The 18,618-nt window shown below is 39.5% G+C and overlaps 1 non-coding gene and 1 pseudogene across 2 annotated transcripts; one reads left to right on the top strand and one right to left on the bottom strand.

Annotated features, from left to right (window-relative positions):
• Positions 1-761: 761 nt before the first annotated feature.
• LOC123326540 lies at positions 762-863 on the bottom strand. The gene has a single exon (XR_006541162.1). It is a non-coding gene; the product is annotated as a U6 spliceosomal RNA (small nuclear RNA).
• Positions 864-13,507: 12,644 nt separating this feature from the next.
• Positions 13,508-15,029, top strand: LOC110569924 (annotated as a pseudogene). The gene has a single exon (XR_002479694.1). The product of XR_002479694.1 is annotated as an RNA-binding protein FUS-like (transcript).
• Positions 15,030-18,618: the final 3,589 nt, after the last annotated feature.

The following is an 18,618-nucleotide window of genomic DNA, read 5'->3' as shown; positions in this document are numbered from 1 at the left end:
AGACTCTGCCAGAAATGAGTGTGGGCCTCTGTGAACTCTGAGTCGACACCTATGCATGGGAGCCCCTGCACTGGCAACTGCAGACCTCCCAAGATCCACAAACTCTGCATGACCTAAACAAGAATCATGATACACCTCTACAAACTCCGTCTCTCTGTGTTTCCTGTCCCAGTCACTGACACCACCATTCATCAGGAAACATGGAAATCTCTCTTGGGTCTCTTCCCTTGCCCCTGAGGAACCCGTCAAGTTCAGCCATTTGCTCCCCAAATCTTCTCAAATCTATCCATTTGTCTCCATGCCTAATGCCCTAGTTCAAGTGGCACCCAATGTCCCTCCTGAAGAACTCTGACACCTTCCTAACTGCTCAGCCTCGTCTGTGGCTCCTCCACCTGCTCTCCACCCCAGTCCAGGGTGATTTTTTAAAACACAAATACATCACTGCCCTGATGAAAGCCCTCCACAAACTCCCACTGGTTTCAGGACGTCAATATCCAGGTTTGATGTGGCCTCTGCCTGCAACTCCAGCTTCATCTTGGGCCACACACCACCCCCCGAATCTTGACAAACAAGTCCTGCTGGCTTTGTTCGCATCCATGCTCCTTCCCACTAGACATTTCTCCCTGCTATCCCCTCTGCCTGCAGCAGGACCTTCTCAACAGTACCCCCCTTTATTTTATTATGGTAAAATAGACACAACATAAAATATACCATTTTAAGTATACAGTTGTATGGTATTAAATACATTCATGTTGTCATGCAAAAATGCAGAACATGTCACTAGTTTGCATGTCACTCTCGTACAGGGACTATGATCATCTTCTCTGTATTGTTCCAATTTTAGTCTGTGCCACCGAAGTGAGTACTCATCTTCCTTCCACTATAAAGTCCCTGACTCATCCTGCAGATCTTAGCTTCAACTCACTTATTCAGGGAAGTATTCCAAGACCAGGCCCATCCCCTGTCAGATAACCCCTTGACTGCACAGTACCCAGCATGAGTGACATGAGCTCCAGAGGGCAGCACTCAGGACCTAGAGGAGGTAGGCACACAGTAGCTCAGTGCATCCTAGTTAAATGAATAAGTGAATGAATGAATGAATGAAGAAATGCAATTCTACCCACAGTAAAGACCACCTTGGCATTATTGTAGAAAGCCATGTAGTTCTACATTGTCTTGAACTCCATTCCAGTATAGGATCTTGGCTTCATCTTTGGAAAACTAAACCAATAGTGAGATAATTTTTTTAACTTTTCTCAAAGAGAAAAATTGCAATTCAGACTTTACCTTTCATAAAAGAAGAAAACACCTGATAGTCTCTAAATCGTATGTTTTCCTTTAATTCTATTTATCAAGATTTCAAAAGTATTGAATCTAGACTCAGAGCCCTGCAGCAGTTTATAATTTCTAAAAACTAATGTAGAGTAGAGCTTATTTTGCATAAGCCTGCAAGACAGTAAGCATGATCCTGCCCCACAACATCTGCACAGAAGTCTCTATCATCCATCAGGGCTACTAGTGAGGTCTGGAGATGGCTTTCCTCGGAACCTGAGGTTGTCTGCACCCACCATGAAAAGCTTGTCATGCTCACCTCCAGGAAACCCTGCTATGGGCCAGAAATAGCAGATCTAGGCTTTCATGGGACCAAGGACTCCAACCCTGAGTTACAGCTAGAACAGCTGACACTCACATTACCCTTCACACTTTATGTGTTATTCCTAACAGCAGGAGCTAGGGATCAACATCATTATCAACAACAGTATCCTAATTTTATAGATGAGGGGAAAACATTCAGAGGTCAGGCAGCTGGCCCAAGATCTCTCAGCTGGAGCTGGACCAGATTTGGCATCTAGTTTTGATGCCAAAACCCTTGCTTGCTCTTTCCATTTCTTTTTGCTCCATACAACATTAACTGCTGCATTTTTAGAGGCAACTTCTATTATAATGGTGTTCTTGAAATGGTATAAATAAAGATTCTCTGGCCAGTGTGCACACGGGCAAAGCCCTAGAAAGTAGAAAGAAATGTGGCCTATGTTATAAGACCCTCTATTTTTTTTTTAAGATTTATCCATCCACTCAGAGAGGGAGGGAGAAAAAGAGAGAGAGCATGAGGAGGAAGGGGCCGCAGGAGAGAATCTTCAAACAAACTTCCCACTGAGCTGGGAGCCCAACTCAGGGTTCCATCCCACAACCCATGAGATCACAACCTGAGCCGAGAGCAAAAGGTGAACACTTAACCAACTGAGCCAGGGGAAATTCTTACATATCCATGTCAAGGTGCCCCTATAAGGCCCTTTAATATGACTGAACACTTAACACTAATAGCACGCTGTGGTTATTCGGTGTGTGTTGACTCACTGGCTGATGAAAAGTCTGAAAGGAGGTATCACATGATGACCAAGATAGTCTGGTAACACACAAAACCCTTTTTTAGGGGACTATGAGTTGTCGCCCAGGCTCTGCCTCCACTGTAGAGAATGTCCTTGTGCAGACACAGGCTGGGAGCTGGTTCCTGTCCTGGATATCTGCAGTTTCACTTTATCTTGGGGGAAAAGTTAGAATGCTCTCTGCCTCTAAGCATAGTAGCTTGTAAGCAGGTCCCCCGGGTTTCCTCTAAATCCTGTCTGTCCCCACTCTCTTCATGGAGAACGTGGTGAAGAGCACACTAATCTCTTGGATCAAAGCAAGAATAAAATGCATAACACTCCCACTGCAAGATCAGAGTGTGCTTAGATAACCCCATGGGCTCTTGGCTGAGGAGGTGATAAGAGAGAGGCGCCTGTCCTGAGGTCACAGACTGAAACCTTCTGACACCTCTCCCCTTGCCACCACCACCCCTGTCCAGCCTTGGCCCCACTGAGCCAAAGATTCCAGTGACCAAAAATGTCCCTCAGTCTGGCATCTCCTATCTCCCCATTAAGTTTTCCTTTTTTTTGTATCTACAAATCTGCCTTTCATCACCTCTGCCGAGTGTTCTCAGCACCACACTCCCTGTGACCCTCACCTTCCCTTCCCATTTCTTTTCATGTCGACCATCAAAACTCCAACTAGAGCAGAATATAGGTGACGTAGTTTTATTAACACAGCAATGTGTACTTACATCCATCCAAACTTTATTATTTACCTTCATCTTATGTTTTCCAAAGCTCCTTTAACAAAGAAATCTTTCCAGGGTTCCTTCATCTTACTTCAGTGGTATCACCTTCCACTTAATTCTGAAAGTACTTCAAATTGGGGGGGGGGGGCAAAGGGAGGTGTTTTATATTATTTTCATGATTTTTTAAATTACTGTCACTATCATTATTATTATTAAGCATTAATTCCCACTGTGATTCTTACTTATAAAATTCTCTCCTGACATAAAAAATTTCTGCTTTCATATTTCTTGAAATTAATGGTTTTATGGTTGAATCTTAACTTTGTCAGCTTAAGAGTAATTTCCACTGAACTGCATATTACCATCCATACCTGCTCATTTTCCCCCTAAGGTGTGTGTTTTGTTAAAAGGACACACTGTGTGTGTAAAAGGCATCAAGAACATGTGTGTGGTCAAGACATGCTTGTTCAGGTATTTATTCCTGTTCTTTAACTTTTCCTTGCTCTTCAGAGAAAATTGATACTCTGAGAAAACCACAAGTAATTGTAGGGAAATACTAATGATCTTTTGAGGGGAAATTCTTACATATCCATTATCAAGGGCTTACTTGTTTCTAGTACTTATGGTTTAAATCACTTAAAATTATTCATTATCATGAATTTTGAAGGGCTCATTTAACAAACTTACTGTTGAAATTATGGACTGAATGGAAAAGCCGCAGAAAAGGTATTGAAGACTGGCACACTGAGTTGGAAACATCTGTGCTGCTTTCTTTCCACTAATACTGAAAGGACTAATCTGAAGAAGTCCTGGGGCTGCAAATTATGGCATTTTGTTGAGAATTAGGTTTCTTAGTTTACTGAAAGCTAAAAGGATTGCCATACACTGCTATGTGTGATCATTCAGTGTGTGTAGAAGGATTTATGCCTTGTAACAATAACAACAAGCTGTAAATAGTTCTGAAAGCTGAAGGTTGAGGGGCCCATAAGCACAGGAAGCTGGCTAGGGAGGCAGCTGTTATGATGGGGACACTGTCCTAACCAGACATTTATCACTGTGTAAGTACCAACCTGACTTTTTGGTGCTTCAAAAGTATAAACAAGAAGATGATTTATAGGGACTTGAAATCTAATTTATAAGAACAAACTTAGTATAATGAGATCAACATGCAATTGCTTAGAGACTAAGAACTGTTCCTGGAGAGGAAGCAGTTTCCTTCCACTTCTTTCTCACCCTGTCACTTTGACAAGAGGGGTCCTCAATATTTATGCCATGGTTTGCTACCATGGAAAAATTCCCCAAAAGCAACTTTAGTATGATTCTCTCATTCTTGCTCTAGTTTGTTCTGTTACCCACCATGGCTATAAAAAACCTATTCTGAATATGTAGAGAATTTGTATTCATCTGGAGTCCAAAAGTGGGACGAGGCAACTAGAATTTTTTTTTATTTAAATTTTATTAGTTAGGGTGCCTGGGTGGCTCAGTTGGTTGGGTGTCTGCCTTTGGCTCAGATCCCAGGCTCCTAGGATAGAGCCCCGCATTGGGCTCTCTGCTTGGCGAGGAGCCTGCTTCTCCCTCTCCCTCTACCTGCTGCTCTGCCTACTTGTGCTCTCTCTCTCTCTCTGTCAAATAAATAAATAAATAAATAAATAAATAAATAAATAAAATCTTTTAAAAAATAAATTGTATTAGTTAACATACAGTGTAATATTGGTCTCTAGAGTAGATTTCAGTGATTCATCACTTACATACAACACCCAGTGCTCATCACAACAAGTTCCCTCCTTAATACCCATCACCCACCTAGTCCATTCCCCATCCACCTCCTTCCATCAACCTTCAGTTTGTTTTCTATCATTAAGAGTCACTTATGGGCTTGTTTCTCTCCTTTTTTTTCTTTTTCCCCTTCCCATATGCTCATCTGTTTTCTTTCTTAAATTCCACATTGAGTGAGATCATATGGTATTTGTTTTTCTCTAAATGACTTACTTCAGTTAGCTTAATATATTCTAGCTCCATCCACATCATTGCAAATGGCAAGATTTCATTCTTTTTGTTGGCTGAGTAATATTCCAGTGTGTGTGTGTGTGTGTGCGTGTGTGTGCGTGTGTGTGTGCGCGCCATATCTTCTTTATCCATTCATCAGTCAATGGACATTTGGGGTCTCTCCATAGTTTAGTTATTGTTGGTAATGCTGCTATAAACATCAGGGTGCATGTACACCTTTGAATCAGTATTTTTTAAAAAGATTTTATTTATTTATTTGACAGAGAGAGACACAGTCAGAGAGGGAACACAAGCAGGGGGAGTGGGAGAGGGAGAAGCAGGCTTCCCACAGAGCAGGGAGCCCGACACGGGGCTCAATCCCAGGACCCTGGGATCACGACCTGAGCCGAAGGCAGACGCTTAATGACTGAGACACCCAGGCACCCCTGAATCAGTATTTTTGTATCCTTTGGGTAAATACCTAGTAGTACAAATGCTGAATCATAGAGTAGTTCTATTTTTAACTTTTTGAGGAACCTCCATACCATTTTCCAGAGTGGCTGCACCAGTTTGCATTCCCACCAACGGTGCAAGAGTGTTCCCCTTTCTCTACATCTTCACCAATACCTGTTGTTTCTCATGTTGTTAATTTTAGCCCGTTCTGAGGTGTGAGGTGGTATCTCATCATGGTTTTGATTTGTATTTCCCTGATGATGAGTGATGTTGAGAATCTTTTCATGTGTCTGTTAGCCATCTGGATGTCTTCTTTGGAAAAGTGTCTATTCAGAGACAACTAGAAATTTAATAACATAGTATTACTTGCACATTTTACTATCAGACCTAGATATGTTCTAATTTAAATAATGCCTTATACACAGCACTCAACACTGGTTTTCCAGATTAGAACATAAGATATAAAGAACCTCAAACATTTCAATCATTTATAGTTGTGAACTATACTACTCAAATATAACCACTAACCCTGGAGACAGATATTATCTATTGCTGTATAACAAATTACCCCAAAATTTTTTGGTTTAAAACAACAATAAACATTAATATCTCTTGCAGTTTTGTGGGAGCAGTTTAATCAAGTGGTCCTGGCTCCAGATCTCTCACAAGGTTATAATCAAAATGCAGGTCAGGGCAGATCTGATGGTTTGATAGGCTGGAGTCATCATGTCCAGTCCACATTATGGTGGCGAGGCATTAAGCTCCATATATTGAAGGGAGGAGTGTCAAATAATTTGCAGGTATGCTTTTAAAGTATACATGGTTATAAATAAATGTAAATTATTTTTAAATCCTTATAGCTTATTTTTAGGTACAATTTATATAAAATAAAATTCATAAATCTTAAGGGTACAGCTGAGTGACTTTTTACTTGAGTATCTACCTCTGTAACCACTACCTAGATCAAAATACATATCATTTTCAGCTCCATCATGTGAATTCCTTTGATTTTTTTATGTACACAATCACCATCTACAAATAAAGACATCTTTAATTCTTCCTTTTTGATTTATATTTTTCATTTCTTTTTCTTGATTTTCTGTACTATCAGGACCTCCAGTACAAGATTGAATAGAATGTGATGTGAGTGGACATCCTTGTCTTTTTCTTGACTTAGAAGGAATACATTTGATATTTCACCATGTTTATCTCTAGGTTGTTTTATAGATAACTGTTATCAGATTGAGGGATTTCCACTCCTAATTTGATTAAGCTTTGGCAGGTACAAGTGTAAATGGAATCACAACAGGATTTTACAACTGCCCATAGCTTTAAACATTAGTCAGGGTATATCTTTTATCTAATTTAGAGAAAAATTATGCCAGGTCTTCACATGAAAAAATATTGTGCAGGCAGTCCTCAATTTCCAAATATATTGATCTTCAAATGTACCTTTTTTTGTCAGTTCTTTGGAAATTGCAAGACTTTTTCATATGGAAGCTTAATTATGCTTGGTGCTTAATTATAGAGGTCAACTACAAAAATGTATATTGAATCTACCTTAAGTGCAAGGTATGGTCTGTGCTACTGGTGGGGGTGGCCTTGGGGTTTTGAGGAGAAATGGGAAGGAGAACAGATGAAACCCACCAGCAGCAGCAGCACGTGGGGAGGGAAGTGCTCGCCACCACAGGCTCCCAGAAATGCCCCAAAGTTAGATGTGGTTGACATTTGTGAATCAGCATCGTGTGAATCAGGGCTCTCTGAACCCTGCCACGTGTGGTAAAGAATTTTTAAGTGTCTCAGTACACAACTTACATAGCTCTAAAAGCAATAAATTCTAAAATGAGACCATTTGAATAGCACTGACAAAATGTTCTCAAATTTATTGTCACACTTAACTCTTCAGAGCAGTCCTGTGAGGTTGACATTTTACAGAAGAGGACACCGAAGCTTAGAAACATTCAGTGACTTGCCCAAGATCTCCCAGCTTGTAAGGACTGCACCTAAGATCTGATCCAAGACTCAGGACATGCAATCTTTTTGCTGCATTCTTTTGGTAACTTTTAATATTTTTTTAATTGCTGCAGCTGGGGTGTTCATGCTTAAGGTAATTTTGCTTAGCATAAATTGAAGGAAGTGTTTTCTTTTTTTTTTTAAGATTTTATTTATTTATTTGAGAGAGAGAGAATGAGAGAGAGCACATGAGATGGGGGAGGGTCAGAGGGAGAAGCAGACTCTGTGCCGAGCAGGGAGCCCAATGCGAGACTCGATCCAGGGACTCCAGGATCATGACCTGAGCCGAAGGCAGTCGCTTAACCAACTGAGCCACCCAGGCACTCCTGAAGGAAGTGTTTTAGATTCCCAGCTCTTGATCATAGTTCATTTAGCCATTTGGTTGAACAAATAAATGGATTCTTTCCTCCTCCTCCAGCACATGCACCTTCGTCACATTTTAAGAATTCTGCTCTAGGCACCCAGGTATGAGAGTGTAACAAAGCTGATAAGAGAATAATTCTATAATTTAGCAATTACTCTAAATACAACCCACCTAATAATGAATGAAATGAATAATAATGAATGAAAATCACTCAGCATTATTATTTCACTCAAGTCAGTGTATCTGTTTCCCTGTCTTGGCCCTGTTAGAGCCATGACTAATTCTTCAGATAACAAGTCTCAATTTACTAATACTTCCTAATGTAGATGTTGACATCATCCTTGTTTTTCAAATTAAAAAAAAAAACAAAAACAAAAACACAGAACACACACAAGGACACTGTAGCACATTTTAGATGTCAGATTGATTTTCATAGTAAGTGGTAGTCTGCAGTGCTGCTCGAAGGGCTCCTTTTGATACCAGGCAAGCAGGCAGTGGTGAGCCAGGTGAGGATGTCTCAGGTGTCTACGTAGAGTAAAAGTCTTGTTTACCACAGGACACTCACATGAGGAGACAGAGGAGAATGGCATCAGGGTGCAGAGGGACCTGGTGAGCTCATCACTAGGTGACCCTGAGGTTTCTGAGGTGACTGCAGATCCATCTGAAGGGCTGGTCAGAGGGTACCTGGCTGGGCTGGATGTGTGCCAGGGTAGCTGTGAGGTACAGACCCAGCAAGGAAAACAAAGGAGGCTCTCAGTGTTTACATAATAAATGGTGACCTCTAAGGAAGACGGACTCACATTTTCTCAAGGTTTTCTATTTGTATCAGATGCACTCAGTGTCAAATATGAAAGGGCATCTTTCCAAAGGCCATTAATACTAGTCTTGTTTGCTCTGTAAACAAGGACTAAAGGCTCCAAAGTCATTTTGTCATTACTCCTTGGATTCTGAATGTTCGAATAGAGCTGATTCCTCTGTTTTTATTACTCTTATTCTTAAATCAATGATTGGATCATCCCATGAAACCTGAGGGTTCGTAGCAAAGATTGAGTTTTCCAAAAGTTGCAGCAAGGTTTGAGTTTGGCTTTCACCTCCTTAATTTTCTGATGTTCCCTTAGGGATGAAACCGGTGATCTAAACAGTTGGTAGGTAGGATTTAGAAGGCTCTTTCAGGGCTCTAGATAGTCTGAAATCTTTTTTTTTTCCATTTCAACTCCTCCAGACATTATATTGAAGTGTCCCTGACGTGGCTTTTATGACTATCTATCTAGGTTTCAGACCACTCCCCTGTCTAACATGCAGTCAGGCACAAATCACTTCCCACAGGTAGAAGGGTGACAAGTACCCCAACTCCCTATCCCGGGAGGATCAGAGGATGAACCCTAAGGAGGATTTGGTCCTTACTGGAGGTCATCACAGAAGAGTCTGTCCTGTCATCATTCTCTGACAGGTGATTTCCTGAGCTAATTACTTTCTTTTTTTTAAAAATATCTCTATAAGATATCAGGAGAAATGAATTTTAGACTCTTCCACCAGGCATTTTTTCAAGTGCTTTCCAATAAAATTTTCATCGTTTATCACACTCTCATCTATTTTCAGTTTGTGGAATTCTCCGAGCTCCAGTGTACATTTCTGCATGCTCTATTTTTGTCCTTTGAGATAATGCTTTCAAAGCTTTGCCATTCTGCTGTGAGGGCTATGTCTTACTCATATCAAAAGAATTAATGCCGAGGGAGGCAAGGTTCTGGTTGTTTAATTTGGAAAGGCTTGTTGTTCATTCCTCTGAAGTCCTGCTTGAGACCAGTTTATCAAGTTCCTACATGTGATTTCTTATGCCTCTTACAACTGAGTACAAAAGTAGGCGTCAGTAATCGTTTTATCAAATAAACTGACTCAGAACTTCAATAAAGACTAATACAAGTATGTTAAGACCTGAATTTTTTTCTACTCTATTACTTTGCTGTTTAATTACTAATTTATAGTTAAGAAGCAGATTAAAAAAGAGTACTATAGAGTCAGATAGTAAAGAAAGTGGTTAAACTCTGGCATGGGAAACCTCTCAATAAACATTTTAAAAGGGCACAGATTAAGACTGAATGATGCAGAGAAAAAACCACAGGCTTTGATTTTTCTCATTATTTCTCAATCTCTTTCCATTTTTTACTGTTTGGGCCTCCTTAGCAAAGGGGTTTTGTTTTGTTCTTCTCTAATTCTCACTCATCCATAATTTCACAATAGTTAAGTCAGATGTGTCTTAAATGAGAAAAAGCTCATGTCTATTTAGATTTCTACTCACTCCACAGAACTTGAGTTTCATATAATTTGAAAGTCTTCTATTACCTACTACTCTGAGTGTTCTCTAATCGTTAATAATGGCTCACTAAATGTCAGATGTTCATCTAGTGATTTATGTTCTTGTTTCACAGATTTCCTTAATCACTTTTACATAAATCCAAGAAATAGTAAATTGAAGTATTGGATGCTTTGGAAGATTTATCATTAGTTTATAATCTCTTCTGATAAAACCTGAAGTGCTCAACCAACAGAAATGAAGCAGTATGCTTGTCACAGGACTCCGCCTTAGAAGAGGCCGTATTTCCAGTGTCAGGCCAATAGATGCAAGAGTCCACCTACTTCCTAGGAATGAGTGCTCTGCAGCAAGAAAATGTGTTACTCTCTCAACCTTTCCTGGGATTCAAATACGCTAGTTACAAATAACAACATGATATCCTTTTCTGCTTTATTTTTTTTTTTTTGAAGTATACCTGACATACATCATATTAGTTTAGATTGTACAACATAATTATTTGTCACTTGTGTATATTGTGAAATTATCACCTGGCACCATACAAAGTTATAAAAAAAATTTCTGTGATCAGAAATTTTAAGATTTATTTTCTTAGCAACTTTCAAATTTGCACTACAATAATATTGACTATAGTCACTATGGTGTACATTACCTCCCCATGACTTAATTATTTCATAGCTGGAAGTTTGTACCTCTTGATCCCCTTCACCCATTTCATCCACTCTCCCAACCCCCTTCCTTCTAGCAATATGTTTTTTTGTGTGTGTCTATGAGTTTGGTTTCATTTTGTTTTGTGTGTTCATCAGTTTTGCTTTTTATGTTCCACATACAGGTAAATAATACGGTATTTGTCTTTATCTGAGTTATTTCACTTAGCATAATGCCCTCAAAGTTAATCCATGTTGTTGCAAATGACAAGATTTCATTCTTTTTTTATGGCTGAGTAGTATTCCATTGTGTGTGTGTGTGTGTGTATCACACCTTCTTTATCCATTCATCCATTGATGGACATTTAGGTTGTTTTCATATCTTGGCTATTGTAAATAATGCTGCAGCAAACATAGGGATACATATACCTTTTCAAATTAGTATTTTTATTTTCTTCAGATAAATACTCAGAAGTGAAATTGCTGAATTGTATGGTAGTTTTTTGTTTTTTTTTTTAATTTTTGAGGAACCTCCATACCATTTTCCACAGTGGCTGCAACAATTTATATTCCTACCAACAGTGCAAAAGAGTTTCCTTTACTCTACATCCTCACCAACACTTGTCATTTCTTGTACTTTTGATAATAGCCATTCTGACAGGTGTGATGTGATATCTCATTGTGGTTTTGATTTGCATTTTCCTGACAATAGGGGATGTTGAGCACTTTTTCATATACCTGTTGGCTATTTTTATATCTTTAGAAAAATGTCTACTCATGTACTTCACACCCATTTTTAAATTGTTTTGTTTTTCTTTATTATTGAGCTGTATGAATTTTTTATATATTTTGGATTTAGCCCCTTAACAAATATATGGTTTGCAAATATTTTCTCTTATTTCACAGGTTGCTTTTTCATTTTCATTTTAGATGCCCAGTATGGGTATTGCAACACTGAGTCCCTGACAGCCCTTCCAATCAGAATACATGTGCCTGATGCTTCAGCAACAACACAGACATCACTCATGAAATTAAATTTTCCCCAAGCCCAAACTACCTTCTAGTTTGGAAGCACCTATACCATTCATTTCTCTAGAGATGTGGTTCTCAATCCTTGTGTAGGATGTTACTAAACATCCTACAATACATAAGATGGCTCCCACAACAGAGAATTATCTAACCCAGCTAGCTCTTTTAGCTGTGCAACTGCATGCTGCCCACCCAACTCTCATCCAGCGTCCACTGCCATATGCAAACTCATGGCGAAGCCCTGCAGCCAGATCAGTGCACAATGACAGTGTCAATCCTCTGACTTTGGTCTTCTTCAATATTGTGTTGACTATTCTGTGTCTTTTGCCTCCCCATATAAACTTTAGAATCAGTTTGTCAATACCAACAAAATAACTTTTGAGATTTTTTATTGGGATTATATTGAATTTCTTAACCAAGTTGGGAATAACTTACATTTTGACAATATTTAGTCAACATTGAGTTCATATTCCAAACTATGAACATAGAATTTCTCTCCATTTATTTAGATTTTTCATTTCTTTATCAGTTTTTTTTTGTTTCCCTTCAAATAAATCATATACATATTTAATTTGATTTGTACCTAAATACTTCATTTTCTTGATGCTAATGAAAATGGTGTCGTGTTTTTTTATTTCAAATTCCAGTTGTTCATTGTTAGTAAATAGAAAAGCAACTGACTTTTGTATATTAACCTTATATACTGTAACCTTCCTATAATTGCTTATTAGTTCCAGGAATGTTTTTGTCAATTCTTTCAAACTTTCTACATAAACAATCATGTCATCTGTGAACAAAGACTGTTTTATTTCTTCCTGTCCAATATGTATACATTGTATTTCCTTTCTTGTCTTACTGCCTCAGTTAGGACTTCCAATACAATGTTGAATAGGAGTGATGAGAGGAGACCTCCTTGCCTTGTTCACAATCACTAAACATGATGTGTATGTTTTTGTGAAAGTTCTATATCGACTTGAGGAATTTCCCTCCATTCCTAGTTTGTTGAGAGTTTTTAATAATGAATGATTAAAATCATGATTATTAAATGATTTTTCAGCATCTGTCTATGTGATCTATAATTTCTCTTCTTTAGTCTATTGATGTGATGGATTACATTAATTAATTTTTGAATGTTGAATCAACCTCACATACCTGGAATAAATCCCACTTGGTTGTGGTGTATAATTCTTTGAATTCCCTGTTGGATTCAATGTGCCTATATTTTGTTGAGGATTTTTGCACCTATATTAATGAGTGATATTGGTCTGTAGTTTCCCTTTCTCATAATATCTTTATTTAGTTTTCGTAATAGGATAATGCTAGCTTTATAGAATGGATTTTTTTTAAGATTTTATTTATTTGACAGAGAGAGAGTATGAGCAGTGGGAGCAGCAGGCAGAGGGAGAAGCAGGCTCCCCACTGACCAGGGAGCCGATGCAGGACTCGATCCTGCTACTCCAGGATCATGACCTGAGCTGAAGGCAGTCACTCAACCAACTGAGCCACCCAGGCATCCACCTTATAGAATGGATTAAGAGAGTCCTCGAGGTGCCGGTGCTCTGTGGTGTTGGAATCTCGTTGCTTGTCGGCCTGTGCGCACATTTGCAGACATGGCCTCAACCTACTATACCCAACAAGCAACCCGAAGCTATGGGGCCTACCCCACCCAGCCTGGGCAGGGCTATTCCCAGCAGAGCAATCAGCCCTATGGACCGCAGAGTTACAGTGGTTAGGGACAGTCAGCAGACACTACAGGCTATGGCCAGAGCAGCTATGGTTCTTCTTATGGACAGACCCAGAACAGCTATGGCACTCAATCAGCTCCCCAGGGATATGGCTTAACCAGTGGCTAAGGTGGTAGCCAGAGTTCTCAGTCATCTTATGGGCAACAGTCCTCTTATCCTGGCTATGGCCAGCAGCCAGCCCCTAGCAGCACTTCGGGAAGTTATGGTAGTGGTTCTCAGAGCAGCGGCTATGGGCAGCCCCAGAGTGGGGCTATGGCCAGCAGTCTGGCTATCGTGGACAGCAGCAAGGCTATGGACAGCAGCAAAGCTCCTATAATCCCCCTCAAGGCTATGGACAGCAGAACCAGTACAACAGTAGCAGTGGAGGTAACTATGGCCAAGATCAGTCCTCCATGAGTGGTGCTGGTGGCGGTTATGGCAATCAGGACCAGAGTGATGGTGGCGGTGGCTATGGGTGAGGCCAGCAGGACCATGGGGGCCACGGCCGGGGCAGTGGCGGTGGTTACAACTGCAGCAGCGGTGGCTATGAACCCAGAGGTCGTGGCGGTGGCCGTGGAGGCAGAGGCGGCATGGGCAGAAGTGACCATGGTGGCTTCAATAAATTTGGTGGCCCTCGGGACCAGGGATCACGTCATGACTCTGAACAGGATAATTCAGACAACACCACCATCTTCGTGCAAGCCTTGGGTGAAAATGTTACAATTGAGTCTGTGGCTGATTACTTCAAACAGATTGGTATTATTAAGACAAATAAGAAAACAGGACAGCCCATGATTAATCTGTACACAGACAGGGAAACGGGCAAGCTGAAGGGAGAGGCAACAGTGTTGTTTGATGACCCACCTTCTGCTAAAGCAGCTACTGACTGGTTTGATGGTAAAGAATTCTCTGGGAATCCCATCAAGGTCTCATCTGTTACTTGGCGAGCAGACTTCAATCGGGATGGTGGCAATGGTCGTGGAGGCCGAGGGCAAGGAGGACCCATGGGCCATGGAGGCTATGGAGGTCATGGCAGTGGTGGCGGTGGCCAGGGAGGATTCCCTAGTGGAGGAGCTGGTGGCAGCGGCCAGCAGCGAGCTGGTGACTGAAGTGTCCTAATCCTATATGTGAGAACATGAACTTCTCTTGGAGGAATGAATGCAACCAATGTAAGGCCCCTAAACCAGATGGCCAAGGAGGGGGACCAGAAGGCTCTCATATGGGGGTAACTATGGAGATGATCGTCGTGGTGGCAGAGGAGGCTATGATCGGGGCGGCTACCAAGGCCGAGGCGGGGACCATGGGAGCTCCCGAGGGGGCCGGGATTGTGGGGACAGAGGTAACTTTGGCCCTGGCAAGATGGACTCCAGATGAGCACAGACAGGATCGCAAGGAGAGGCCGTATTAGCTTGGCTCCTGAGGTTCTGCAACAGCTTTTCATCTTGTACCCAGTGTTACCCTCATTATTTTGTAACCTTCCAACTCCTGATCAGCCACAGGTTTTTTGTGTAGGACTATGTAATTGTAACCATACCTCTGGTTCCCATTAAAAATCATCGTTTTAGTTAAAAAAAAAAAAAGAATGGATTAAGAAATATTCCCTCTGCTTCTAGTTTCAGAAAGCAATTGTAGGGAATTGGAATCATTTCTTTCTCAAATATTTGGCACAACTCAGTGAAACCACCTAGCCTTGGTGCTTCTTGTTTTGGAATATTATGAATTATTGATTCAATTTACTTAGTAGATGCAAGCTTATGCAGATTATCTCTTTCTCCTTGTATGAGTTTTGGTAGAGTATGGCTTTCAAAGAATTGGTTTATTTCATCTAAGTTATAAAACTTATGGCTATAGAGTTTTCATAATATTCCTTTATTATCCTTTTAATGTCCATGAGATCAGTAGTGATGGTCCCTCTTTCATTTCTTACATTAGTAATTTATGTTTTCTCTCTATTTTTCTTGGTTAGCCTGTATTAAGAAGTGATGGGGGGCACCTGGGTGGCTCAGTTGGTTAAGCGACTGCCTTCAGCTCAGGTCATGATCCTGGAGTCCCGGGATCGAGTCCCGCATCGGGCTCCCTGCTCAGCAGGGAGTCTGCTTCTCCCTCTGACCCTCTCATGCTCTCTCTATCTCATTGTCTCTCTCAAATAAATAAATAAAATCTTTAAAAAAAAAAAGTGATGTGTATTGAGGAGGGCACATGTTGTGATGAGCACTGGGTGTTATATGCAACTGATGAATCACTGCACACTACATCCAAAACTAACGATGTACTATATGTTGGCTAACTAAACATAATAAAAAAAAAAGAAATTAAAGTTTATTTTTACATAAAAACAAGCATAAGTATATTTATTAAAACAATTTGTGGCAGTTCCAGCTCTATCATCAGACTCCCTGGGGCCCAAGCTCTGCTCTTGGGTAGAAAACTTGAGCGGTACTTCAACATGCACCCACCAAAAGTATTACATTTCTTCTTTCCCCTAAAATGTGGCACTGCAGGAAATCTTTCCACTGAAAGACAGCATTGTCTAAGCCTGCGAATTAACACAGAGAATATATGACATTTCATACTTATGAGAATATTTTGTGGCTTTTGTGATTTTATGGCACTTGATGCAACTGAGAACATTTTGTAGTTTCTGTGACGTTAAGAATCTGCCAAGATTACACAGGCTTCTCACTGAGCATTGGTGTAACAAGCCTTCAACATCCCCAGTCTCAAAAGTCAAAGAAAAACCTGGGTAGGAGGCAGGGTGTATTGGTTAGAAGGATGAAAAAGGAAGTAAAAATCAATCTATCTCACTGCTGGGTGATGAAAGAGACATGCAAATTTGAGCTTATAGAGATGCTTCCTCTCCACACATTGCTGAAAATACACACAGAGGCTGGACAGAAAACAAGATTCACACAAACCCCAAGAGGATTGGAAAAGTCATCTCTTATCCATTTCATCTTTTCATGTAAAGATAAAACTATGGCATAAAGTTACATCAGCAAGTATTTAAAAGAATTTAAATATTGATTAGTAACATATGGTCCATATATTACTAATATTTTATATGAAAGTGAACATATAAAATTTATATGGTAATGACTACAACATTTCACAAATATTAAAAGGATCTCATTGTTTTCTTCTTAAAATATAATAAGAAATTCTAATATAAGAATACTTTATTACCTGTCTACTGCAATAAAAATTTTTAAGTAAATTTGAATATTATGAACTAAATTCTGTCTTCAAAATCTTAAGATTTATACAATGAAAACTTACTATACAGCACTAACTTGCAACCATTAATATAAAGTGATTTCACTGTATTTCAGGAATTATTCAGTTATTTGACCTTCTCTTACTTGGAAATTTTTTTTAATTTTTTATTGTTATGTTAATCACCATACATTACATCATTAGTTTTAGATGTAGTGTTCTATGATTCATTGTTTGTGCATAACACCCAGTGCTCCATGCAGAACGTGCCCTCTTTAATACCCATCACCAGGTTAACCCATCCACCCACCCCCCTCCCCTCTAGAACCCTCAGTTTGTTTTTCAGAGTCCATAGTATCTCACGGTTCGTCTCCCCCTCCGATTTCCCCCCATTCATTCTTCCCCTTCTGCTATCTTCTTCTTCTTCTTTTTTTTTCTTAACATATATTGCATTATTTGTTTCAGAGGTACAGATCTGTGATTCAACAGTCTTACACAATTCACAGCACTCACCATAGCACATACCCTCCCCAATGTCTATCACCCAGCCACCCTATCCCTCCCAACCCCCACCACTCCAGCAACCCTCAGTTTGTTTCCTGAGATTAAGAATTCCTCATATCAGTGAGGTCATATGATACATGTCTTTCTCTATTTGACTTATTTCGCTTAGCATAATACCCTCCAGTTCCATCCATGTTGTTGCAAATGGCAAGATCTCATTCCTTTTGATGGCTGCATAATATTCCATTGTATATATATACCACATCTTCTTTATCCATTCATCTGTTGATGGACATCTTGGCTCTTTCCACAGTTTGGCTATTGTGGACATTGCTGCTATAAACATCGGGGTGCATGTACCCCTTTGGATCCCTACATTAGTGTCTTTGGGGTAAATACCCAGTAGTGCAATTGCTGGATCGTCTTACTTGGAAATTTTAATACAAATTTTTCCACCTAGGATCAAAATAAGCACATAAATCTCAACTACATTATAGTTGTTTTTATTTTATTATATTGTACAATCTTTCATACTTTGTTTTTTTTCAAAATGACTTTAAAGTGTTTATTTGCCACTCAAAACAGATCAGTGAAATGAATATTCTTCATATTTTTTTCCACTCTTGAATGCTGTTGGAAGTGAAATACAGTGAAGAATGTTCTACTGGAAAAAAACAAATATTGGAGAGATTTTTGAATTTTCTGATTTAATTCATTTATTTTACAACAAGAAACTTGAGACCAACACAAATGATTCTTTCTGATGGTCTTCCTACTCTAATCCATGCTTTATTCACCACATTTTGTTAACATTTGTTCCAAATATTTTAAATGTGTGTCATTACTAAGGTGTACAACTTCTATTCCTTATCTAATACATAAACTCTTGATTATTTGGAAGATGATTATCTAGCTTGTATATTTTTCAGGTCTTTTACTTCACCTGTTTAATCATTAATAGTCTTCTGGTCTTTTAACAAAATCTTCATGTTGCCAACTGAAAGGTAAGTTATTTGTTGTTAGTAACACTCTTTAAAGGATTGAGTATAGAAAAGTTTTCAAACTGATAGCTCAGTGAAGTTTTAATCTATATATGTAGGTTTCATTTAAGTATGATGTTGTCTCTAGCCCCCATTTTCATAACAAATAGAGTTGACTACAAAGATAACAAATAGTAAACCAAGATATTGGCCTACTGTGAAACACAAAAGCCCTTTAAAAAAAAAATGTACATTTTACTTGCCAAATTAACAAATTGAGGGAATAAATGAGTATGGTTG

The sequence above is a fragment of the Neomonachus schauinslandi genome, chromosome 13 (genome assembly GCF_002201575.2).
Source record: "Neomonachus schauinslandi chromosome 13, ASM220157v2, whole genome shotgun sequence".
Classification (NCBI taxonomy): domain Eukaryota; kingdom Metazoa; phylum Chordata; class Mammalia; order Carnivora; family Phocidae; genus Neomonachus; species Neomonachus schauinslandi.
Note: the sequence above shows the minus strand (reverse complement) of the source record. Positions and strands in the feature narration are given on the sequence as shown.